General features: G+C 47.1%; 1 protein-coding gene across 11 annotated transcripts in view; it reads right to left on the reverse strand.

Moving 5' to 3' along the window:
• LPP (LIM domain containing preferred translocation partner in lipoma) overlaps positions 1-26,378 on the reverse strand; it is a 629,538-nt gene that overhangs the window by 582,414 nt on the left and 20,746 nt on the right. Inside the window, exon 1 of one of the 11 annotated variants that reach the window (XM_074366088.1) lies at positions 13,392-13,410. The exons of the other annotated variants lie outside the window; for them this stretch is intronic. The gene's annotated coding sequence lies outside the window, so the exon portion shown is untranslated. Of the gene's footprint in view, positions 1-13,391; positions 13,411-26,378 lie in introns of those variants that run through there. 11 annotated transcript variants of the gene reach the window in all.

Raw genomic sequence — 26,378 nt, forward strand, 5'->3', positions numbered from 1 at the left:
CTCCCCAACCCATTTCTAGGAGATAGACTCATCCTCACTATCATACATAATAATCCTGTATAACAAACGTAACGATCACCAAAAATAGTTGACAAAATTCCTTATTTGCTTCCATCTCCCCACGAAGCCTGTGGAATCAGGAAACTTGCCTGTGTTCTCAGCGCTGTGCACACAGTGGACAATCAATACTTGCACGTTATTCAGTTAGACAATGTCTTTGAAGGTTCGGCCAGGAAAATAACACAGTACTGGCTGTAATTTCTACTCCCTTCTGCATGGAAATGGAAGTGATCTCAACAAGGGTCCCAAGGCCCAAAGGGGAGATGTAGCCAAGTTAAAAGATAGCAGTCAGAGCCATTCAGGCGCTGCATGACCTTGAACCTGCTGTGGTGTTCCCGAGGTGCTTCCCCTCAGAGGGAAGTGGACAGAACACACATTTCCTTGAAAAAGAGAAAGCGCGCCTGAACCCTCACAACTGTGACTTGTGCTAAGAAGCCACTTTGCCTTCAGCCTTAGTGCGAGGATAAACTGGGCTAGCACAGTGGTTTTCAAACTTTCGCCCCCCCGGCAGTGAAGCTTTTCCTTTAAGCAAAATGCTTTGCAGGTGCTTAGCTTGTAACAAAGATAAAAGCCGAGCTGCTAAGCCTGGGCTCCAGAGCCCTCTTCCCTCCTACTATTCTGCCCCCTCGTCACCTCCCCACCCCACACTCCAACCCCAAAGCCCCTCTCAGAGTCTCCCAGGCTCAGAGGAGCACAGCTTGAAAGCCTGCAGCCTCTGAGCACTTCACAGTCCCTTCCAGCTCTGATTCTGGTAACCTCCGAGGTCTGAGATGTTCCTCCTTGCCAGGTAGCTCTGCATTTTCAGCAACGAGACAGGCAATACATAGTGTAACCGGGAAGAAAGAGGTCTCGAATCAGAAAACCTGGATGATAATCTGTTTAGAACCTGTGTTCTCACACACACAAGTTATTTATTTAAATATTGCTAAGCCTCATTTTTCTCATCTATAAAATAGGAAATAATACTGTTATCGACTTAATAAGGCTTTTATGAGAATTAACTAATTATTAAATATGCATGAGTTGCTGAGTAGAATGCAACAAAAATACTGGGCTATGACTACTTCATCTATAAATGTATCTAAGCCCACAGATGGAAAAGCAGGTAGCACTGTGTCCAGGGCAAAGAAGATGCTCAGTCAGTGACAGGGGTCCATTTCTTCCCTTCCTTGCTCTCTTGGACATTTTCAATCTAAATAAACAATCTGACGGCAACAGAGAGCTGGAGGGAAGGATGCATTTTGTGTCCTCAGCACTGTGGACACAAATTCCCTGTAACTCATTTTTCAAAATCTTACATCTTGCCTCTGGAAACTTTGAAACTCATGGCCATCTTAGGCCTCCAAGGATGTCAACCAAGACAGTCCAGGTTGGAGAAAGTGGGTCTGAGAAAACCAGTGACCTAGGTCATGGGTACAAAAGAACATGTCAGATCTGGCATCCCAGCACCTGGCTTCCACACCGACCAGTTTAGTGGCTGGAGAAATCCCACCTGCTCTCTGGGCCTCAATTTCCTGGTCTGTAAAATAGAGATGAGACCCATCCCGCCTTCTGCCTCCCCGTGATGTTATATAGAGCCAAGGAGTTACTGGGTGTGAAAACTCTTGACAGCTTCACAGCTCTATACCTGTACAAGTAATATCATTTGTATTACAACCGCAAGTAAAAAGTTGAACCACTGAAAAAAATAACTTAGAATGTGCCCAAAACTTGAGAATTACCCTATCCTGAGGCCCCTGCTCCAGCTACAAGATTCCCTGTCTCTCACCCAAGTTTTGTCCCAGGTTCCCTGAACATCCTGAGGGTGCTGCCAGATTAACCCCCAACTTCACAGCTTTTCCAGCCAACCCCTCATCAGTGCTGTGAACTGCACTCAGGCCAGCACTCAGGGCCTCCAGGACGAGCCTCAACCCATCTTTCCAGCCACATCTCCTATGACATTTGCGGGGTGAATCACTGGCTCCAGGGAAGAGTGTACACCCAGTTTCCCCCAAGTCCAAAAATGTGGACTCCATACTTCCCCCCATGGGCATGCCTCCAAATCTGAGTGCAAGATCTCCTTACTGTGCAGTGGGGAAGAGGGACCCTTGGGAGTGTCCTGCGATCCGAGTGTGGTCAGCAGTGTTTTCACTGTCCCATCCTTTCTCTAAAGATGGTCCCACCAATTACTGGTCCATAAATACCCACATCATGATAAGAAGAAACATTTCTGTATTTCTTTGTAAACAAAGCTCTTCACATGCTCCTCTTTTTAAATGCTTAATGTGAGATATGAGCATGACACCCATTTCACAAATGAGGACCCTGAGGGCCCAGAACACAGTCAGCAGCTGAGCTGACAGCCAAGCCCAGGGCTTTGGCTCCAGAGCTCTGCACCACACTCTCCCCCAGGAGCAGAGTGCAACTGAAACCCTGGTAGAAGAGGTGCCGGCCTCCCAGCCAGCTCACTGCATGGCCCAGGGCACCTCACTTTCCTTCTCTGAGCCATAAAACGAGGGCTCTGAGGTCATCCTTCACATCTGCACGCCCCTCTCTTTCCCCTTGAAAGACTTCAGAAGGGAAACCTTAGAGAGAAACTAGCAAGGTAATGTCTTACCTATGTGTTTGGTCAATTCCATCCCGAGCTTTCCCTCCCAAAAGCCCAAGCTCATCCCAAAAGAAGGAAGAGGGACTGACCCGAGTGTCAAAAAGCCACCACGACTTAGGACAGCAGCATCACCACGCACACCGGCAAGCCGCTCCCCAAGAACCACTGCGGTCATGGTCACAGCTCATGAGCCTTGTCAGCAAACTGCTGGTTTGTTTGGCAATTTTTAATAAGCTCAAGATGCACAAGCATCTTAATGCAGACTGCACAGTGCACGCCCTACCCGCCTCACAGCCTGTGGGCTCCACAAGGGAGGGCGATGGAAAAACCCCTCTTTCCTTCAAGATTCTGGAGACACTAGCTTCTCTCTTTAGCACAGGCAACTACAACTGCTGCCTGACCACAGCACTCTCTCCTGGACGTAGAGACAGCATCTCTGCAGCAGGCTGCCATCCCTCTCCGGCTAGCCGCCTCAAGTCCAAATGCTGACTGCCAGGCTGTCCCGGGACCACAGGTACCTAGATCTGGCAAAACTCATGCAGCAACTGGTCCAACTCCTGTAAATGATTTGTCTGGGGCATTCATTCAATCAGAAAGCTTCACTGATGTCCCCTTAATGCACAGCAAGAGGATGAGGCTACGTTTCTGCTCTCAAGGGCTCTGTACCAACATCTTAAGTGGCTTCCCAATGGCCACGGAATAAGTCCAAGTACTTTACCTAATATCTCAAGTTTATCAATAACTCAGACTCAGTCTTCTATTTCCACTATAAAGTACCCCCGCTGCCACCAGCACATATTCTTTTCAGACTGAACTCTTAGTTCTTGTTGCCTTTGCTTGACCTACTACCCTTCCCCACGCCAAGGTCAAATACAGATAACCTATACCTCTCTCAAGGCCTACCGAACGTTCTCAACAGGAATGCTGATAGTTCTCAACTTGGAAGCAAAGCAGTTATTTGTTCAGTGTCTCAGATGGTACAGGATACCCAGCATCTCTAGCCCGACCACTAAATGACAGTGGTGGTCTGGCCTCCAGCACCGAGACAACAAAAAACACTCCATCACATTCACAGATACCGCTTAAAAGTGATGTTGCTGACCCCGACGGAGAATCACCCCCACAATGTCACCGGCATGAAACCTCCCTTGCGTCTCAGTCCCGCCAGAACAGCCTCTCTTCCCTGAACGTGCTCAGCCTGCTATCTAGGACATCGATCGTGACCTTCCTTGGGGTTCTCACCATGTACTTGACATATCCCCTTTCCAGGGAGGCCTCCCATTGGGAGAATCCTTGACTTATCTCTGCCCACACTGCCAAATCTAGCCTGGCATCAGGCTCATAGTAAGTGTTTAATAAACATTTATGAACAAATTATGTAAACAAGACAACAGTCCAGGGCATGACTCTCAGGGGGAGAGCAAATTGAGCTGGAAAATTACAAATCAGCCGAACGAAGGAGAACTGTCAAAACGAAGGAGAACTCATCTCAGAAACTGAGATTGAGCAAATGGCCTGTTTTTCGGAATAGTAAGTATATTAATGTTATACGTTGCATATAAATAAACAAATATTAAGTAGAATAGTATACCTATTATATTACGGTATTATAGTTAATTGTACATATTAAGTATTTGGGGATGATAACTCTGGGTATTTTTTAATGAGCATATCGGTAGCAGATATATTCTCTCAGTTGGCTCAATCGGAGTTCCCTTACACCCTCTAAAGTGCCTTCCTGCAGCACAGAAGCAGACTACTAAAAACTCCATTTCCCACGCTGCCTTGAAGCTAGTAAATTAGGTTCCAGCAATAAAATGCACTTGTGTGAGACTCAGAAGCTGGAAGGGAAGCTAAGTCCTCCTGCTGCTCTTTCTTCTGGCAAGCAGCACCTTGGAATCGTGAGTCAAAATGCCACTCCGTCTGGCAGTCTCACGTTCTCCACCAAGTATAAGGATCCTGAGAAAAGTGTCAAAGGTCTCGGCAGGGCTTCATAACCCGTCTTCCTTAACTCTGGATTGTGGCCCTGGAATAAATTCTTAACTCAGTTGGTACAGATGTAGCCTCCTGGCTTCCACTGCTCCAGCCTTTCCAACAATTTTGTTAGCATCTCTTTCCCTGAATGAATCCCTTTCTGTTTGAAATTATGTGGCATTTCTTTCCTCCATTTAAGCCTGGACAGGCAGGAAGGGGAGAAAAATCAATAGATCAGTTAATTGACCATCTATTCGTCTAGTTCTGATCTGCTCAGGTAAGACCTATCCCTGTCTGCACCTAAGACCTTCTCCCTTGCCTCTGTGAAGGGGAGAAAAACACTCTCACTCTGCTGTGTTGAGCCAAACGGACCTAAGGGACGTGAGGAGCAGTGCCATAAACTAAGCAGAACGACACCGAGTAGTGTGTGATCAACAGAAACTCTAATTCCTATAAAACAAAGCATGCTTCTAGCATGATGACTGACTCTTTGCTGAGAATTTCTGGCATGACCTCTTTGTTTTCCAGATCTGCCACTGAACACTTCAGTACCTCAAAGGCATACCGGCTGCACACCTGGCCCATCTGCTCTGTGCAGCCCCACAGAGTAGGCCTCCAGGGATGTCTGTTCTGTCCTTGTCTCCTTATTTATAAAATAAGGATAAAAACAGTACCTTTCCCATAGGTTTGTTGAGAGGATTAAGTGAATCACTATGAAGCCGGCAGCTACAACAGTGACTGGTGCACAATTGCGTACTAAGTGTCACCTGGTGTGTAACCTAGAAGCTGACTTAGGGCACAGGTCTCAGTCCTGTTTTACAAATGAGGCAACCGAGACAGATTCTATGACTTTCCCAAGGTCAGATGGCTGGGGAGCAAGGGGCGGAGGCAGAATCCAAATCCAGCTCCATGGCCTCCCACCGAATCTGAAGCTCTCTGAACCTCGGCATCCTGCTTGCTAATATGCACACCTAATGGAAAAAGGCATTAAACGGGAGGAGGAAGAACAGCCCAGACAGAACAGGGCTGGACCTCAGGAGCTCTCTGGGCATCACAGGATAAGACCAATGTCATAAGCCCTGCCCTTCAGCACAGTCAGCTCCTGTGGGTAAAATTAGCTCAGCTCTGCTCCAGTGCTGCCTGGAGCCCCGAGGCAAGACTCACCCCAGGCACAGCACGACCTCACCTGACCCTCACTCCCAGGAAGGGTCGCTCATGCACCTCATTAGGGCCTGAGATGACTCATTTTTCTCTTTCCATCGCTGGCTGCTGAGGTCACCTCTCTGCTCTCCAGAAATGCAGCTCCAGAGGAGAGGTAAAGATAAGATGCAAGCAACCATCCTGCGTTCCTTCCCTCCAGGGCAAGGACGGCGTGCCTGCCTGCCACACCAGCTGTGCGCTCGGGGAAGGAGGCTCTGCTGGGTTATACAGCCCCGCCCAGGACCAAAGACAGGCACTGGCCCAGATGGACCCCTGAGATTGCCCTCCTTATTTCACTCCAGTGATGGTGGTATTGACCAGGGAGGGGGCCGTTCCACATTCCTGTGTGCTGTAGAACGTGGCACACTGATGATGACCACCAGGGTCTCCTCTGCATCCTCCTAACCCAGCGCCACCAGACTTGAAGGCAGAGCTCAAAGGCTGCCTCTCCTGGGGGCTTCCTTGCTCCCATCCCTACCTGGCTGGAATTCCCATCACAACTTCCACAATGCCTTGTCTCTGCCCTTTTTTATTTAGCATTTATTTATTCAACAAATATCTCTCGCATACCCACATTGGACTTGAGGATAGAGAAATGAAAGGAAAGGCAACTAACTGCAATAAATAACAAAAAAATAGGGAAGCGGGGCTATCAGAGGTCACAGGTACATTCCAAGCAGAGGTGGTATCAGAGCAAAGGCACATGGAGCTACCTTGGTAAGGTGGGAGAGGAGCGATGTTTTGACAAGGAAACAGTATGCGAAGTCATGCAGGCTACAGAGAATCCCATGTCTATTCCTGGAGCACAGGCTCCATCTTGGAGATTAGAGATGAGGACGCAAAGAGGCAGGGGCCAAATTCCTAAGAGTCTTCTCTTATATGCAAAGGGTTTTGGATTTTACCCTGAATGGGGAAATCATTGAAGGATTTTCAAAACAGAGATTTGGCATGAATGGATTTGCATTTTTGAAAATCACTCTGGAAGAAAAGAGAATGGAATGGAGGAGCATGAGAATAGAAAACCAAGGCCAGTGGAGAATTACTGCAACCCTGTAGAAGAGAGATGCTGACGGTCTGAACTGAGGTGGGGCAGCAAAGGTGAAGCCAATAGCTAGGTATAGTTACCTGTAGTGGGTGGATAAGAGTAGTTACCATGCTTGACTCAGTTAGATCTGAGGATGAATAGGTAGAAAGGTGAGGTTAAGGGGGAAGGAGTGAGGGGGAAGCATCCAGAATGAGTCCCAGTTTCCAGGCTTGGGTGACGAGTAGACAGCCGTTGATATCGTTCACCAAGGTGACAATGCTAAGAGACAAAGATAACATTAGATTTCCAATCAGAGCGTCCAAAAAGCACTAGAGTTCCAAACCCAATATAACCCCCTAGGAGTCATGAGCACCCAGACATAGAAGGCTGAAAACAAAGGTCCATAGCTACGGGATGTGAGCAGGAACAAGGGCCATCAAAGGAAACTTGAGGACAGACAGAAATGGATGGAAAGAAAGAAGGAAAAAAGCAGTTAAGTGTCAGCATACCACCAAGGCCAGATCAGAGCAGGGCTAACAAGAAATGAATTTGGCCCCATCCGACTGGAATGGTCTAAGAAGCCAAAAGAAGATGAGGAAGTAGAGACAAGTGTAAAGACAGACGCAAAGAAGAGGGACGGCGTGTTGTCAGAGAAGGGCATGTGGGGACGTAGCTGACTCCCCTAAGAGACAACAAACTTGGAGAGCAGGGCTGCCCAAGAGACACATAATGTAAGCCACAACGGCAATTTGTCATTTTCTTGCTAGTACCATTTTAAAAAGCAAAAAGAAACCACCAAAAACTAATTTTAACAATATATTTTATTCAACCCAATATACCTATATTCATTTCATAAGTAATGATCATAACATTTATTAATAAGATAATTTTTATCTTTGTTAGACTAAACTTTTGACGTCTGGTATTTGACACTTGCAGCACATCTCAGTTTGAACTGGACCATATTTGAAAAGCTCAACAGCCACATGTCATTCTGATTTAATTTTGACGGGTCAGGACTCAGCATGGAAAGCTGGCACTGTGTGTTTTTTTTTTTAATATGATGAAGTGAACGGACAGGTGATGGATGGAAGTATGGATGGGTTGTCATTTCACTGAGAAAACTGGTGAAGTCTCTATGCTTCTTTGCCTTTATCAACTATACTTTAAATTTCTAGTCTCGGGTCATGGCTTAATATTAATATAAACAGCCTAACTTCCATTCCTTCTAAACTTCCTCTCTTTCTTTAAAAATGACAAACATTGTCAATCTCTCTAATTTTCTTAGAGCAAAACAACCATCAAACACTGGTCAGAAGATCTATCACTCACAATGATCTCAAGGAGGTCACTTTAACTCTCTGTGCCTCCATTTTCCCTGTCATAAAAATATATCCCCGACTCCACATATCTCATTGACTCATTGAAAACTCAAAATGGTTAAAACACTAAAGTATTACAGAGAAGCAAGGTAACACCCAAAACTTCCCCTGTATTATAAACACACATCATACAAAGTTATAATATAAATTTGAATCATGTCTACTTGCACACATACATAGATAAATAAAACTCTGCGTGGTTACGTTAACATTAGTATTTTAATTTCCAACATCACAATTCTTCCTTTCTCCCTTCAAAAACCACCAGCCTTAAGTAGAGACTTAAATGTATGGGGTCAGGACATAGGCAAGCCAAGGAGATCGTATGGTTGACGGCTCAATGGCTTTTCCACAATGAGACACAGAAAATGTCCTGTGTGGGACTGACATCACTTACAGTTTAACAGTTAAAATTTTTTTCACTCAACCCAACTCCCAAGAGCTGAATGGTGATAACTATTTGATTTCACTCTTCTTTTTGAGCATAAGATAGACTATTGGGGGATATGATAAATAGTGTGAGGCTGAAATGAAGACTCCTTAAAGGCACAAATGCCAAATGGAAAGAAAAAAAAATTAATTTGTTCATTTTGCTGACTAGGATCACCACCCACAAACCTGATTTAAATTTTTAAAAATCATTTCTACAGTGGAATACTACTCAGCCATAAAAAAGAATAAAATAATACCATTTGCAGCAACATAGGTGGATCTGGAGATTGTCATTCTAAGTGAAGTAAGCCAGAAAGAGAGGAAAATACCATATGATATCACTCATATGTGGAATCTTAAAAAAAGAAAAAGACACAAATGAACTTATTTACAAAACAGAAACACTCACAGACAGAAAACAAACTTATGGTTACCAGGGCGCAAAGGGGGTGGGAAGGGATAAATTGTGAATTCAAGATTTGTACATACTAACTAATATATAGAACAGATAAACAACAAGTTCATACTGTATAGCACAGGGAACTACATTCAATATCTTGTAGTAACCTATAGTGAAAAAGAGTATGAAAAGGAATATATGTATGTATATGCAGGACTGAAACACTATGCTGTACACCAGAAACTGACACATCATAAACTGACTATACTTCAATAAAAAAGTGGAAAAAACAAACAAACAAACAAACAAAACTCTGCAGCTGACTGACCAATAATGAAGGCCACTCACAGACCCCAGACAAAGGAGCTCATCTGACCATCCAGCACCTAATTTTAGTGGAGAAGAAACAGTAAGAACCAGAAGAGGAAGTGGAGGCCCTGAGATGGAAGGGGAGGCGGAGAGGGAGGGGAGGGAGGGGGTTGCCCTTGGGGTCACATTACGTGAGTGGCACAGCCTTAAACCCTGTTGGCCAGAATCCAGATCTTTTGTTGTTTCCCTTTATGTCCTCTGATTTCTTTAAAAGCCAAATTAAGAATTACCCACCGACTGACCCGGCCAGATAAAACGACTGATACAGAAAGGACAACACCAGGAAAAATTTTAAAACAGATAAACTTAGCTGTAAGTGCCATTTCATCCAAACTCTGTTCTACTAGCAAAAGACAAATCATCATTCCACTTGGTATTTCTCAGCCACATGTTTTCCACAGCCAGCAAAGTTCTTCAGGCAAACTGGCCCTCACAACCAGCCTCCACCAGACCACACATGTGAACGCATCACCTTTCTATGCTAATCACACAGCAGAAGTCAGATCTGTCCCCTCACCTACAGGTTTTAAAGAAAAACCAAAATGCTCTTATACATCCTGGCAGTGGACGGTAGGGACAGTTTATAAAATGTTGCTGCTGTTTTTAATTAACAAACACTAGTTACTTAATCTTCCCAACCATCCCTAGGAAGTGGGTACTATTATCATTATTCCCATTTTACAGACAAGAAAACTGAGGCCCGGGTAGACAAAGTGGCGGAGCCAGGAACTGAATCTAGGCAATCTGGCGCTGGGCTGGTGCTCGTCTCCTCCACGCCACGCTGCCTCTCAGCTGGTTTTGTTTGTCTTCCTTCTTTTCACTGTCGTGGGAGAGGTACCAGAACACAATCATGGATAGTGAGAAATATGAAGGGCACACCACCAACACATTCTCTCCCTCAAGTCAAGTTACAGGAGACAAAATCTTAACCAGGAACCAAGTTAGTGATTTGAGCTGAGAAAGCCCTGTCACGAGACCAGAAATACGCATCATCCGTGGGATCAGATGTCCCCTCTGTCACCCTCAGGAGGTGGTCTCAGGAGAGGGAAAGTCAAGTCAGAGGCTCAGAGACGGCAGGAAAGACAGACTGAAGCATCAGCCCCCACAGGGGTCACGCTGCGGGGACTGGGAGGCCCTGACCTAGGCTCCCTCTTCCCTGAGCGCAGCCAAGGCTTGAGCAGGGACTCCCGTCCCCATTTTGCAGATGCATGGCCCCCAGTTTTGTTACAAGTTACAAGACACTCATTCCCCACAGATGTCACTCTGAGTTCATGGGACACAAAAGCGACACAGTGTAGGGGGTGGGATATTCAGGCTCTGCAGTCAGACCAATCTGAGTTCAGATCCTGTGATGCTGTGTGAGTCACACGCCGAGTCTGGACTTCCTACCCTGTGACGCGGGGAAGGATAACGACCCTACCTCGTGGGGTTACCAGGAGATTAGAGACAACCCGGCGAACAGCCTAAGACCTGCCTCCAGCAGCAACCAGAGTCCTCCCCCTTATCCGGGTTTCAGTTACCCAAGGTCAACGTGGTCCAAAAATATTGAGTGGAAAAGTCCAGAAATAAACAATTCCTAGGTTTTAAATTGTGGGCCATTCTGAGTAGCGTGATGAAATCTCCCACCACCTTGCTCGGTCGCCCCCAGAGTGAATCATTCACGTCACCACCTTCACCCAGCGTACCCTGCCTCTTAGTCACTCAGTAGCCACCTCCGTTATCAGATCTACTGTCTGGGTATCACTGTGTTGTGTTCAAGTCATCCTTCCTTTACGTAATAACAGTCCAAAGCCAGGAGCAGTGACTCTGGCAATTCAGATCCACCAAAGAGAAGCCGTGAAGAGCTTCCTTTAAGTGGGAAGGTGGAAAATTCTCCACTTAATAAGGAAAACAAAAATGTATGCTGAGGTTGCTAAGATCTACAGAAGAACAAATCTTTCATCCATGAAATTGTGAAAAAGGAAAATGAAGTCCACGCTAACTGCAAGACTGCAGAAGTTATGGCTACAGTGTGTGATAAGTACTTAGCGAAGTTGGAAAAGGCATTACATTTATACAATAATGTATTCTGAGGAAGACAGATCACATTCATGTAACTTTCATTACAGCATATTATTACAATTGTTCTGTTTTATTGTTGGTGATTCTTGTTAATCTCTTATTGTGCCTAATTTATAGATTAAACTTTATCATAGGTATGTACGTATAGAAAAAAAACATTGTACATATAGGATTCAGTGCGATCCACGGTTTCAGGCATCCACTGGGGGTCTGTGGATAAGTCAGAACTACTGAGCCTGATAAAAAAATGAAAAACGCCTGATACACCCTGCTGCCCCTGGATATTTTCCCTTTCGTTGTGGGAAGGATAAAATGGACGTGCTGCACCTTTCTTCCTTGCTTGCTTTCTTATTTTTTTTTTTAAATGCCTCGAAGTACTGAGGATTGAACCCAGGACTTCATGCATGCTAAGCATGCACTCTACCACTATTCTCATCCCCCACCCCGCTTTTCAGTGGCATAGCTGTGTTCAGTCACCTGAACACAAAATCCCTTAAGCCCCTCAACCATTCAGTCAAGTCTTGTGCTGTTTCACACACTGGTGCTCTTGTCTATGTTCTCCCTTTTTTCCTAGAAAGTTTTTTTTTTAACCAAACTCCTACTCGTGTTACAAAACCCAACTCAAGCATCATTGACCCCATGAAGCCTTTCCAATCATTCTTTCCTCTGTGCTTTGTGTGCACATCAATTATCATACTGATGACACTAAAAGATGGTTGAATAACCACATGCAAAGCTGATATTCATCAGTAAACAGATTGCTAAAATATGTAAATATGTCTTTGCCCATCGGTAAACAGCTTCTGTTTTGAGGCCCCCAAATAGCCTCACATCACCTCGATTTTCCCAATCCCTTCCTTCCAACCCCTTGAACCTCTCCCCCAGTCCAGCAACAAAAAAGTTTCCCTTTCAGAGCTGGTACCCCTTCAGTCCAAGGTACTATACATATAGAAATATCACCTCTGTGTTTGTGGATAACTCACCTCTAAACTAAATGTTGACTTACAGACTTTTTGGAACAGGACAGGTATTAACTGCTGGATAGGATGCTCCTTGGGGGTCAAAGGCAGGTGACTCCTCAGCATCTAGAACACTCCAACCGGGGCAAACCCTTAGCAAATGCTGAAGTGGTTCACAGTGTCTCCTACACCTCTCCCTCCTCAGCTGCAGCTCAACACATAGTAGGCCTTCAATAAGTACTTGCTGCCCGACTTCCCTGCTGTGTGCAGCTTTTGAGTCAGGCCCAGCTGGACTCTTGCCTCCTCCAGCTACCCAACCCATGTCCCTGACCCCAGCTGCTCCCCCTCCAGCCATCCTCACCCACTTCCAATGACACGACCTAGAGGCCAGCTCTGCTCCACACCTCCAAGGGTCCCCTGATACTGACAAATCCAATCCACACTCTCCTGAGACTGGCATGGGGGTCCTCATCCTTGAGCCCCTTCTCAGAACAAGAAAACGACCAAAGGGAACATGTTTCCTCAAAGTACACAAAGGGCAGTGAATATATATAAGTGACCCCTTGAAAAGTTACCCAGAATTGTTAAAAACAGCTCCTTGTATTGAGGTTTAAAAAACGGTTGCACATCAGATTGATTCACTTCCTCCTCCCTCATCATCCAGTGAGGTAGGAAGAACAAGGATACTTTCTCCAACGTTAGTGACGGGAGGTGACTTCGCCACGTTAACACAGCTGAGTCACACCGGCCACGACTGAAATTCTAACCTCAAGAATCTCCATCCAGAGCTGTTTGGTTTCCCTGGGTAAGCACATCTCTTTCATGCACAATTTTATGGACTAGGATATAAAAACTCAGCACACAGCTCTGTCACCCGCTGTGTCCTAAGGCGGCTGTATTCTCCCACGTAGCACTTCTCACGCTCGTCTGTTGCCTGTCTCACCTCCTAGACTGCAAGCCACATGAGGCCACGGACTCTGCCCGTCTCCTTCATCACTGCATCCCGACACCTAGATGAGAGCATGCCTGGCCACTTGACTGTGAAAGAGAAGAGGATTTGAAGTCAGACCCAATACTGACTCCCTCCACCCTCACTTACCAGCAGCCTAACAACGGACAGATAACTAAACCTCTCCAAGCCTCCATCGCTTCAGCCTTAAAATCCAGATAATGACACCTACTGTCAGTATGTCTGGAAGGAGTTTTTAAAAAAAAGAATATTGGCCAGTGCTCCGCACAAGATAAGCAGTCAATAAACGCCAGTCCCCTTTCTCTACGTCTCCCCCTAGCCATCACCCTGCCTCCTGCAGCACCCGGGCCACACATAAGTGCTTCTCCACCTCCGAGTGACTTTCCCTCCCCCAGAGCCTTCCTGTGGCAGGTGTCTTCAAGGGGGACCCAGGAAGAGCTCACAGCTGCAGACGACCACATTTTCACGTGTGCCAAGCGCTGACCTACTTTCCAGCCAGACCAAAGAAGGTGATGCTGGGAGTGATTCAACAAGGTCTTTTTTTTTCCCCCAAGTCATCCTGAACATAGGCCATAACACAGGATCATGGGCTCACAAAACTCAGAGCTGAAAGGTCTACAAAGCCCAGCTGGCCAGGTTCAACTCCCTTATTTTATAGATGGGGAATATGTGTTCTAGAGAATGGGAGTGTCTTAGCCGAGAACAAACCCCCAAGGTCCCCAGAGATCAGTAACAACAGCACAGCTCCAGTTACCTCCTAAGAGAGGACCCTGGCTTGCCCACCACTTCCTCTCATCTCAGGAATGACTCCTTATGTCTCAAAGCCTAAGGTCTCGCTGATTCCAGTCCAGGCAAGTGCAGCCTATCCATTATTAAATATTCTGCATCTCTGTAGATTATGGGAATTTTCTCTAGTTTTTCCAGCCCCGTGAATTAACATCTACACACCTAGAAATAAAACTGCAAATGTTTTAAATTATAAGTGGTCTAAGAAAAGAACAAGAGACTAGAAGCGAGGGGGTATGGAGCCTAGACTTGGTTCTGCCACTAACCACTTGCATGACCTTGAGCGAGTCCTTCCCCGCTCCTGGTCTGCAGTTTCTCATATTAAAGTGGGACTGCTGGAACAGATCCTCTCCAAGCTGGGATATGCTGGATGCGTGTTTCTCATCATCACTTTCAATATAATATTATCACCCACTGTCCAAAATAATTAGCCTGTGACTCGTTAAGCTCGGAATTTTCCCATAGTGCAACAGGGTGTATGTTCTTTACTGTGTGATCAGTGTTCATCAATGAGCTGTAAAGCTTTTTAAAGACCAGGGTCCCATTTGTATGTAATTATGTCACACAGACGTTGTAAATAACATAAGAGTAAATGCTGCCAAGCTGATGAAGTTTACACTAATGCATGCTGCAGGATGACAATAAAACAATAAGGCAGTCCCATCAATATGTCAAAATTCAGGCATCCTGTGGATTTCTTCACCGTGGTTCCTTTATTCTAACAACCCTGCCATTCTTCAAATCCCTTCCTTATAAACTACGTGTAGAAGTAGTTGTAGACCTTATAGAAAATTCTCAGTGGAATGGAATGGAATCAGCAAGAACTCTTTGATTTTGAAGATGGATTCTGATTTTTTCAACAGTCACTGAGAGACAATCCCAGCGAATAAGAGAGGTGATCTTCTTGCAGGCAACCAGGCCGAACAATACTTGGCCAAGAAAATTGTCACATGAAGTCCTGGGGTGATAAGAGCGTCACGGGCCTAAGTCATGAGCCACAGCTGACCCCAGAGGGCTCACTTAAAGAAGGCAAGAGTCAGTGGATTTCTAGGCAGTATCAGGCCTGCAATAAATCATACTAAATCTCCCTAAGGCTGCCAAGAAAACTCAACGTGCTGATTCAGAGGTGGGTGCTTCTCTCCTGCTTCCCTACTCTTTTCAAAAAAAAAAAAAAAAAGGTTCTCAATAAGAAATGCCAGGTGAGCCCTATGAGACTCCAACACAAGCAGAGTCACTGGAATACGTCCTCAAAGATGATGACACAGGTTTCCCAGTTTTCCTTCCCTGCTAGGCACTCATAAAACAAACTAAGGAAAAAGACCTTTATGCATTAAAATGTTCACAACAGCATTATTTAGAAGAGAAAAGAACTGGCAATAATCCATATCCTAAAATACGTAAATGGCTAAACTGTAGAATAGTCCCTCCACTCAATGGAATATGTGGCAATTAAAAATGTGAGAATTATAAAATAATCTGAAAACGTTTATGAATATTGATTGGAGGATAGAAAAGCCAAACTGCCTAGTAAGAATAAGTATAAGAAAGTACTGGTAGATAATATTTTAATAATATACCTTCTTTTGAATAATAATGATGATGACTAACAGCTAACGGCATGACTCAGGCTCCTCCATGACAGCCTGGAAATATCTGGAGCTATGATAAAGATACAGGGGTTTAAATAGAAGAAGGCAATCAGAAACTCCCAAAAAAAAAAAAAAAACCAAAAGATTGCGTGAGAAGTCGTGACGCAAATTTGGAGAAACCAGTCCAAAATAAAAGAAAAAGTTGATGGAACTTTAAGAAGAAACACGGAACAGACTCCAAGTAGGCAGGAAAACAATGAGAAATCAAAAGATGTATAGGATATGGTAGAAAATACTCTATTACTTCATTTTCTTCTCCCAATCCAAAAAATACAAACCCCAAAAATATTAACCAAAAAAAAAAAAAAAGCCAAGACGCTCATTGTAGAAATACAACAACCTGGGATGAAGGTAAAGTTCCATCCCCTGCGAGAGGCTTAAAGATGGTGACCTCTGAAGCCTGGAAAAGGAAATGAAACCACAGTACATGATTGGTCCTGTACTGAGCAATATTGACCTAGAAATCATCATCTAAATGTTGTTGTTTTCCAGCTTTTGAAATCAACCCACAGACACAGCACAGAAGACTCAATTATGGTTACAAAACCATATAAAAGTGCAGGTAGACATGCATCTGCTATAAAACGGGAGATGCAAAAGGTAACATAAAACATAACTGACAAATTATAAGAGTAGGAGAGGAAAGGGAGAGAGAAACCTCAGCGTCTTCATCGTACAAAATGGTGGGCGAACAGACGCTGCCAGAAGTTGACATAACAAGAAATGGATATCTATGCACCTTATATAAAATGTGTAAAGGAAACGAACCCAGAGAGAGTAAAAAAAATGTCCGGTAGTCAAAGACTGGGAAGGGGGATGGGAGCGCCAGCGGATGCACGAGCTAGTCCTCGCCTATCGTAAAAGCCCACAGGCATGTCTAAAACTAGTAACTCAAAAACTAAAGGTATTTAGAGATATGACAATAACCACTGGAAGAATTACTAACAAAAACGGTTACTGTAAATGCGGAGAAGGGACTGGGGTGGGGAGAGATGGACAAGAAATTCTTCTTTTTAGTTTTTTAGGGTTTGGGGGGTTTTTTGTTATTGTTGTTTTTGAAGAGTAATTTATTTATTTAGGTTTTTCGGGGGGGGGGGAATTAGGTTTACTTAGTTCTTTTATTTTTAGAGGAGGCACAGGGGATTGAACCCAGGACATCGTGCGTGCTGAGCATGCGCTCTACCACTTGAGCTATACCCTCCCCCCAGGTTTTTTTTTTTTAATCAACACTCTGTAGTATTTTATTAATTTTTACTGTGAGTATTTATTTGAACATCATTTAAAATTTTTTTTAAATAATATTTCAAAGGAAAAAGGAATTGCTCCAACTAGCATGACCCAGAGGTCACAGAGGTCAAATGTGAAGGGGCTTTCTTGGGAAAACCATTAGCAAATGTCACTCTTGTGGAGATACTAAATGTACAACCAAGGTCCCCTTTTTAAGTCTCTCAGCCTCTTTTTTAAAACTCCCCTCTCCCTTTCACTTCCCAAATTCCTTAACTCTCTCCTAACATTTTCCTATAAAATTTTGAACACTCTGTGCCCCTCCACTTTCTCCACTGGCTTCAAAATAAAAAGCAGTCCCCAGTGAAAGCTTGAAAATGTAAAGAATCCCTGAGGAAACCCCCAAAATCAACAGACAGCTCAGGCTGCGCAGTCCTGCGGCCTAGAAGCGCACCAGGGCCTGGAGGCTGGAGCTATAATTAGCCGCTTCTGGGCAGACAACAAGGACTCCTGCTCCCTGGAAAGGAGGTAATTAAAGGAGGCAGATTTAGGCCTGAGGTGGTAAGTCCTAAGGAACTGTGGCTCCGGGCAATCCCAGGCTGCACCCCGAATGAGGAAACAGGAACCCGCAGGCCTGACAATCCATCCTAAACCATTTTTTCTTCCCCTCTTCGGTTTCTAAAACCAGGGGAATGTCAGCCATCAGCCTGAACACTTCTTATCTTCAGTCACCTAAGACCCATTTCCTGGGCACCCTCCATTCACCAGGCATGCGCCCAGTGCCACGGGGAGGGCAGGGGAGAATCAGACCCGAACCTTGACCGCAGGGAGCCAACCGAGAAGATGGGCGAAAACAGAACTTCGAGCACACAGCGCTGCCAACAGGCGTTCCCTCCAACCCCTGCGACCACCCAGTAGGGTTTTACAGATGAAGCTGGAGAATCTGGAGCTCGGGGAGGAGGAACAACCTCTTCAAGGTCATGAAGCTGGAGAGAAACTGGGCACAAACTCCAGACCACGCCTTTTCTTCCTGTGCCACCAAAAAGAGTAGGAAAAGAAGGCGTCTCTGCAAACAAGGCCAAGGGGCTAAGTGACCACGTGTGGACATCTCTCAGAGTTCAGAGCACCACTCTCACGGATTTCCATTTTTAGGGATTTCCAAAATTTCACTGTGCCGGTGTTGAAGGGCTCCCCCTCACACCGTCCAACACCTTAGCTGTCACCATCTCAGCATTTAGAGCCTTTCACAACCTGGACCCAGGCTTGGCCATCATCTCTCAGGGTTTGACATTCCACAGGGTCCTGGCCTTAAGCAGGAAAGGATCGCACAGCAGGAGCCCCCACACACCCACAGGTCTGAGCGCCGACGTCAGGAGCCCAGGGATTCTCAGCATCCGTGCACCTGAGACCCTCCAAACACAGCCAGGCTTCTTGGTTGGGTGGCTCGGGACAGCTGCTTCGCCTGGCACGTGTCTCTCAAACATGCATCGGGGAGGTCTGCCTTTTGTAGTTCTGTGTCCAGCTGCTCATTTTCCCTGCATATCCACCCAAAACTTTCCCCCAGAAACTTGACAGGAATGATGCCAAATTTCCTCTGTTTGGGGAAAAAGAAGAGGTACAGGGGAAGGAGTCTTCAAATAGGGCTGGATCATGACCTTGTGATGGAATAAAGATTTGAGATCCAACTCAGCTACTGGTGGTGCCAGTTTCCCCATCACATGGGGCAACTCCATGACTTAGGGACACTGCTTTGCTATCCTGTACAAAAAAGAAACTAGAGGTTGGTGTTCAACAAATGAAACACAGCCTGAGGTGTGTTCTCCCTACATCGTATCCACTGATCAATTCCTCTCACCTCAACCCTTGGAGACACATGAACCCTCCTGGCCCTTTATTTGGACATCATGAAATCGAAACCCAGGTTGGTACTGAGATCAGCTACTTAAATATAGCCATTCCTTGCATGCCTTGGCCCATGTTTGTAAATCTGTTACACATTAGCAAGTGTCCACCTGGCTACCAGCTACCCAGATACTCCCACGAGAATCTTCCATGAATTCTTCAAAACTTTCCAGCCAGTGAATTTAAGGGGACTTCCCAGGTATCCTGTCATCCATCCTTAATGGTCTTACACTGCATCAGAAGGTAAGAAGTAACTTCCATTGGGCATAAGCATATGAAGGCAGATGAGGGAAGTCCTTTCTTTTCTTTTTTTAAGCAATGCCCATAGGAGAGAACATATGATTTTTAAAATTCTTAAAAATTTTTTAAAAGCTGATGAATAACAGAGAGAGCTAGAATTAACTACTTTATTATAAAGACACGTTTCCCCCATATCTGTTTCATCAACATACTATAAAGACATTTTAATGTATTCATAATGGAAGTAGGAAGAGGTCTTAAATTACTGTGAAAAAGAAGAAGGAGATTCAGGTAATGAGTACAGGTAATTCCTTCATTCGTACATCTGGCAAAAATGTACTGAGCAATTAGCCCGTGTAGGCACTATGCTGTGTGAAGTGTCTAGATACAGAGCTGAGTAACACATCAAGGCTGCCCTGAAAATACTCAGCCTAATAGGAGGTCATGGATAAGCAAATTATTAGACAAGTATTGGCACAGCAAAAGCCACGCCATCCACTCCCGCTTCCCAGCCTCCTTACGGGCAGCCATGCACACCTTGCCTAAGCCAGCATCCCCGGACCGCTCGCACAGAAAGCTGCACACACACTTTAGTTCTCTTAGCACGTCTCCCAGGTGGAAGTGGTGGGAGGAAGATGAAGCACCTGATAGGTTAGTAATACACAGTGGAATCTCTTCCATGCTGAAGAAGGAGGGGGCGGACATAAAGATACAAAGGCACTTTTCCAGTAGCTTCAAGTCACTCCTCTTCCTCAGCTTTCAATTACTAGAAGGTACCAGACAGAGAGATGGGAGACCAAAGTACTGAGAATTCTCCAGCTCTTTCTGGCTCTACATACCACGGTACTGAATCCAGGTGAAGATCAAGGAGAACAAAGAGACGTGGGACCTTACACACCCTTACACATTTCAATCGCACTGAGACAGTCACAATTCACCCACACTTCCACCCACACAGCTCCCTCTCCAATAGGTCCCTGCCCGGCCTCTCCTTCTAGCTCACGTCTGCTCATCCTTAGATAAGGTGAGTTCTGCTTGCTCCAGCCACAGTGGCCACACAGCAGGTGCTTACAGAAATAGGCAAGACATCCCTGCCCTTTCTCCACTACTTTGCAAAAACAAAAAAACCAAACAAAACAAAACAAAAACGCTTTAACAGATCCCTTCCTAACTTTAGGAAGAAGCCCAAGAGATCCAGTCTTCAGTTCCTTATCACCCAAGGTCCTCCAGCCCTGCCTTTCCAGCACACAGTCAGTGAGCTCCACTTGAAGGAGCCTGAGCATTCTCCAAAGCCCAGTTCAAGCCCAGCACTTTAGGAGCACAGGTCCCCACACTCTCGTTCGCTTTCCTCACACTGTCTGGTCTTGGACAGTCTATCTTTTCATGGGAGCGTGTCCTCCCACCCCTGGTGGACAGGAAGATACCGGTGGGTGGGTCCTCACCCTCAGGACGTCTGGCCATCGTGGCACGTTGGAGGCACTCAGAAACCACCGCAGCACAGCTGCCACAGCTGGAAGCAGACCGTACAAACTTAAAACTTCAGTGCCTCGCTCAGGCCCAATCTACAAATTTTTATCTCACGTACTTTTTATTGTTTATGACTGGGTCCTCCAATTAGATCCACAACATCTTGGCCGGTCGAATCCCCATCTGACAACCTCCCAATAGAGGCACACGATCTCTCCTTGAGCACCTCCAGTGATCAGAAGCCTTGCACCACCTGAAGCAGTCCACACCATTTTTAACATCTCTTATCATATGTTCTTAAATACTGAGTTCAATCTTTCCCCCTGGGCCTTTCAGTTAAATTCCTAAGGACCAGGGGGGGCGCAGTGGCACGTGACAACTAAGAGCGTGGACTTGGGGATCAAGCAGAACTGGGGCCACCTCCCAGCCTGCCACATGGGGGAAGGCATGGAACCCCGCAGGCCTCTCAGGGCTGCTAAAGAAGGAACGGAAATATCACTCAGGCAGCGTGCCCGGCGCAGTGCGCACTCGATGAACAGCAGCTCTCATGGTCATTCGTTCTATTCCTGTTTCCCCTTCCAGCCTGCTGCAGAATCAGAGGGCTTGTTGCAGCCCTGACCCCTCCGTGATGCCCGCCCACCCTTCCGCAAGAGGTCTTTGCAAAGCCTCAGCCAACATCCCGTTCTGTTTGCTGCTGGTTAGCGTGACTAGAAGCAAGGGCTGACCAGACTTCCCATTAAAAACCCTGGCACTGAGAGGACAGTGAAAAATCAGAGGGAACGCAGATTCCTTACTACTGCCTTCAAGGGTGCTGTCCACCCACCACTCTGCAGAGGGAAGGACATTAGATGCCACGGCCCCTTGGAGCTGTGGACGGTGTCAAGTCTCTCCAGTCACAGCCCCAAACGCAGGGACCAGGAAGGAGGGCAGAGACGGGAGGGAAGGGGAGAGCAGCACGTGACCCCGTCTGTTCTCTGCACCCAGGCTGCCGAGTCCCTCGCCGCCCAGGGACACAGTCTTTATTTGGTTGTGTATCTTTGAAATATTTTATTATGAGCATGTACTGTGCTTAGAGCAATACTTAGAAAATGTGGGTTTGTTTTTTTGCTTTCAGTTCTTCCTGAGGGATTGAGAGGAGGTTCGGGAAGAGGAGACATCTGTGCCACCTTCTGAGGGACGAGCAGATGCTCACCAGTTAGAAACAAAGGGCCCTGAGCCAAGAAGAAAGCACAAGTGAAGACACACAGGCGTGCGAGACGGGGTGACCAGTGACACACTCGTGGTGGCTGGAGCATAGAGTGTGACGGGCAGGGGATGGCAGAAGATGCTCCTAGAACCGTGGCAAAGGTGGAGGTGTGCCCAGGGAGGGATTTTACCCACAGGCCATGGGAGAAGGAGAGAAGGCAGGCGGCCAGCCGGGAGGAGACACACCCGCCCTAAAGCAGAGGCGGGGATCACTGAAGCCCGGGCAGAGCAGGGACAAAACTGGAAGGTAAGTGTTTTCCCACTGAGTTCTGCTCACGAAACAATCCTCCTTCAAGGATCCTTCTCCTAGCAAGGCTGTGCATATGTTTGTGCCTAGATACAAAATTAATTAGAAAGTCAAACCAACACATTTTTATTGTCCCAGGCATTAACGGAGGCCGTTCTGACTCCCTCCTAAAACTAGACCCAGCCAGCCCTCTGTGCTGCCTCCCAAGTCACTCTTGAGTGTCAGGCACAGACACCAGGCACAGGAACAGCCTGTGGGTACCATTCTGTCCAGTGGACCCAAGGCAGGAGGCTGAGTGCATGAGGAGGAAGAGGAAGAAAGCCTTACATGTAGGGAACGTGGGAGGTCAGATAAGACAGGGCCGGGATGGTCCCTTCTCCAGCCGGAGGTCATGATCCTGGAGAGAAGAGGCCGCAGAGAGGCTGTGCTGAAGTCCTGTGCATGCCTGGCTTCCCAGCAGGATGAGACATGGGGTTCCCGTAAACCAGAAGGAACAGCGCTGGCAGGAGACACTCAGACCCACTCAAGACGGATTTAAGTGGAACTATGAAAAAAAGGGAGGAACCTGGAAGCACAGAGCTTGCTTTGAACAAAACACGTGTGTCTCAGACATGGGCACCCCAGGAGGACAGGGACTCCGCAACCACAGGGGAAACCAGGACACAGAGGCCATCTCTCCCAGCCTCCAGGGGCCCTGGGGCCAAGGCGGGAAATGAGCTGCAGAGCTGAGGTGGGAGCCCAGGAGGAGATCGCAGGGCTGGCTTGTGCAGGGCTGCCCGTCTGAGGTTCACATACGAGCCAGAGAGAGAGGCTGCTGTAGAAGATTCAGCACAGCCTTCCAGGGGCAGATTCAAAAGCCCTGGGGCTGAGCCCGCTTCCTCGATCAACAGCGAAGGGAGGACTGTGGCTATGCAGGGCCCACCTCAACGCTCTCAGAATGTCTTTTTCTTTCTTGGTGGTCATACATGTCTGCATGCCCATAGGGCCAGCGATCTGCAACCCTGACGGGCTCTCGCCATCACCCCGCTGCTGCGACGCTTCCTCTGCATACTGTGCGCACACCCACACGGCGCTGCTGCACCCGCTGCCCCAGCCTGGTTTGCATGTCTGCTTCCTGTGTCGACCACAACCTCCCAGATGGCCGAAAGAGTACCTGATTCACCTTCTTCGCCCAGACCCAGGACAGGCAGACAATGGACGTGGAGTCGACACGTGTCCTCTGCCCCACAGTCGGCCATGCACCAAGCAAAACCTTGTGCCTGATGGATTCTCACTCTGACTCACCAACAGCGTGACCCAGAGGTGAGGGAACCAAAGAGATCACTCGGGATGGCATTCCAGCCACGGAAGAGGGAGGTTTGATGCGGTGGGCAGAACACAAACACTGGAAGAATGACACTGTATTGTCTTGAGGGAAGATCTGAAGAAAGGGATAGTCCAAGACCCTGGAAAAGCAAGTGGCAGCAAGCAGCCAGGTGCCCAGGTAGCCCTGGGGCAGCAGAGAAGAGAGCAGTCAAGATGTGCAGAGGAAGGAAAACATGGGGCTCGGCCTAAATGGGCTACAGTGTGAGGGGAACCTGCCAGAGGAAGGAGGAGGAGCACGGGGGGAGAGGCGCTGGGAGGGGCACAGAGGCCCTTCCCATGGGCATGCGGTGCACTTGACGGGGGACAGACTTCCCAAAGCGCCTCGCTCCCTGGTCTGTGAAATGAGCTGAACCCCAGAGGTCTCTCCAAGCACAGACTGGCTATGAAGCAACGAGAGAGCCGGGACACTCCAGGAGCACCGCCACCGCCAAGACACCCCTGTCGAAGTGAGACCACAAGAGCCTCGCTCGTCTCACCCGTGTGAACTGAGGGTGCTGCAGTGTCCACCCCATCGAGCCCCCAGACCCACCCGTGCCAAAAGATCCATGGCTGTGAAAGGAAAAGAGTGTGCACTGGACCAGCCCGGGCCAGGCAACATCTTCATGGACTCTTACACCCGACACAATCGTCACACACACAGCCACAGCCTCCCAGCACCCCTGTCCTGCCTGGGCAGCAGCCATCACCGTCCTCCCCCCGAGGCAGCTCCACCTCTCCATCTCTCATGCCTCTGCCACTCTCTGGAGCCCCCCCCCCCCCCGTAATACACCACCACGCAAGTCTCCGGTATTTCAGCATCAGGAAGCACCTTCCCACAGACAAGTACCTCCATCCTGGATCCAGACAGAAACAGACAACATCAACATAATCACCATCACCACTCCCATTTTACAGGTAAGGAAACTGAGGCTCGGGGGAGCCCTTCTCTTTATCTTCCTGAGGACCACCTTGATCTCTAGCCAGGCCTCTCCCAGAACCAATCATGAGAAATACAGCAATCATGTCCAGTACCTTTCTAATCTAATCTCCTTGCTGTTAAATAAACACAGAAACCAAGGTGCCAGGTCAATCCAGGGTTCCAATCACTGCACCATCTTTCACCCTCCTATGCTGGTCTAGAGTGCAGAACTGTGACTATGTCTCAAGGCCCCAGTCCAAGGCAGATGCCATCACTCTGGCCAAGCTCCAATGCTGGTACCCACTTTACTTCAACCAGCTCTCCCTCCCAGTCCTGGTGGTTCTCCACTGGTGGGGACCCAGATATGGGAGTGAGGACATCTCTCCTGGGTTGTGAGCAAGCCCCTCTCTGGGCTGGCCAGCCCAGTCCACCAACACCAGACCACCCCCAAGCCTACTGCCCCTTCCAACGCTAAGCCTCAGGCACCCAACTCCTTCTGCTGGCCTCTTCTCATTAAGAATCATTCCCCATCAACCCAACACTTGGACTTACTAGACAAATTTCCACTCCTTCCCAATTTCTGTCTTTCCTCTTGCTCATTATGCTCTTCTATTACATAGACTAAGTTTACCTGCTTCAAATTATCGCTCAGAGAGGTCAGGTGACTTGCCCAAGACCACAAGCTAAAAAGTGACAAAGTTGGGACTTGAACTCAGCTCTTCTAATTCCAAGCCATGTGTCTCTTCTACTAATTCCCACGTTCTCTTAATTGCAGAGCTCAGGGAGCCACCTATGCAGGAAAGGGTGCGGACCACATCTTACTCTCTTTAGCAATACGAATGGCAGTGAGAGCTACCATTCAGAGTGAGGACAGGGTACATGCTCGGTGCCCTACCAGCAGTCTTAGGAGGTGTTACTGTTCTCATTTTCGGATGAGAAAGTGAAAAAGTAATTTACTCAAGTCAGACTAGCTGAAGCGCCTGCCTTAGATCACCACAGTGCTACACCACCGCTGGCTCAAATGCAATTCGCAGTGCACAGCAGTCATCGAAAAGTTGGGTTAGCTGCATAAGAAAATGTAGCTGGAGAGAGCTAAACAGAAGACCCTAAAAAACAAATCTGTGACCAGACTAGGCAAAGCTGGTGAAACCAAATCACCACTCTGCAGTAGAACTAATAATGTTGCTCCTGCACCGTCTCTGGAGACAGCGTGGAGCTGACTTCAAGCCAGGATTCCTGGTTTTGTCTCCAGCTTCATCCCTGACGGCTGTGCGACTCTGGGCAAGTCCTTTCCACCTATCTCCGGGTCTCATTCCCCCATCTATAAAAAACAAACAGACCAGCAGTTGGACTAGGTCAGTGGTTCTCATCAGCATTGACACAACCCATGAGCTTGTCGGAAATGCAGATTCATGATCCACTGCATCAGCATCTGTGGGATGGGGTCCAGCAAACCCTCCAGGATGACTCTGGTATTCCTGTGAGTCTGAGAACCCCTAAACTGGATGACCTATCTGATCCTTCCAGCCCTCTGAGAACCACTGTGAGAACCTGAAGCCTCCTCAATTCAGCATCATCAAAGTCCTCCCAATTTTGCCACTGATTTCGATCTGGCATGAACCGAAGTCAGCGGGCTCTGTGGTCTGGCCATGTCCGACACCTCCTCCTGTGATGAATACAGAAAGCCCCAAGGAACAGACAGTTGACTCCACCGCACTTCTCCTTCCCACTTACCAACTCAGCAGTGTGCATCCTGCCACTATACTAAAAAGATAAGACTGAGAGACATTACCAAGCAAGCCCAACCACGAGCACTGTGCCTCCTGGCACCACCTTTCAAAACACTGGAAAGAGATCTGTGTAAATTATTAAAAACACATTGTTTGCAGAGACATGAAGAAGTGGGCATACACTACCAATGCTTATCCCTGAGGGGA

This window comes from Camelus bactrianus, chromosome 1 (assembly GCF_048773025.1).
Source record: "Camelus bactrianus isolate YW-2024 breed Bactrian camel chromosome 1, ASM4877302v1, whole genome shotgun sequence".
NCBI lineage: Eukaryota > Metazoa > Chordata > Mammalia > Artiodactyla > Camelidae > Camelus > Camelus bactrianus.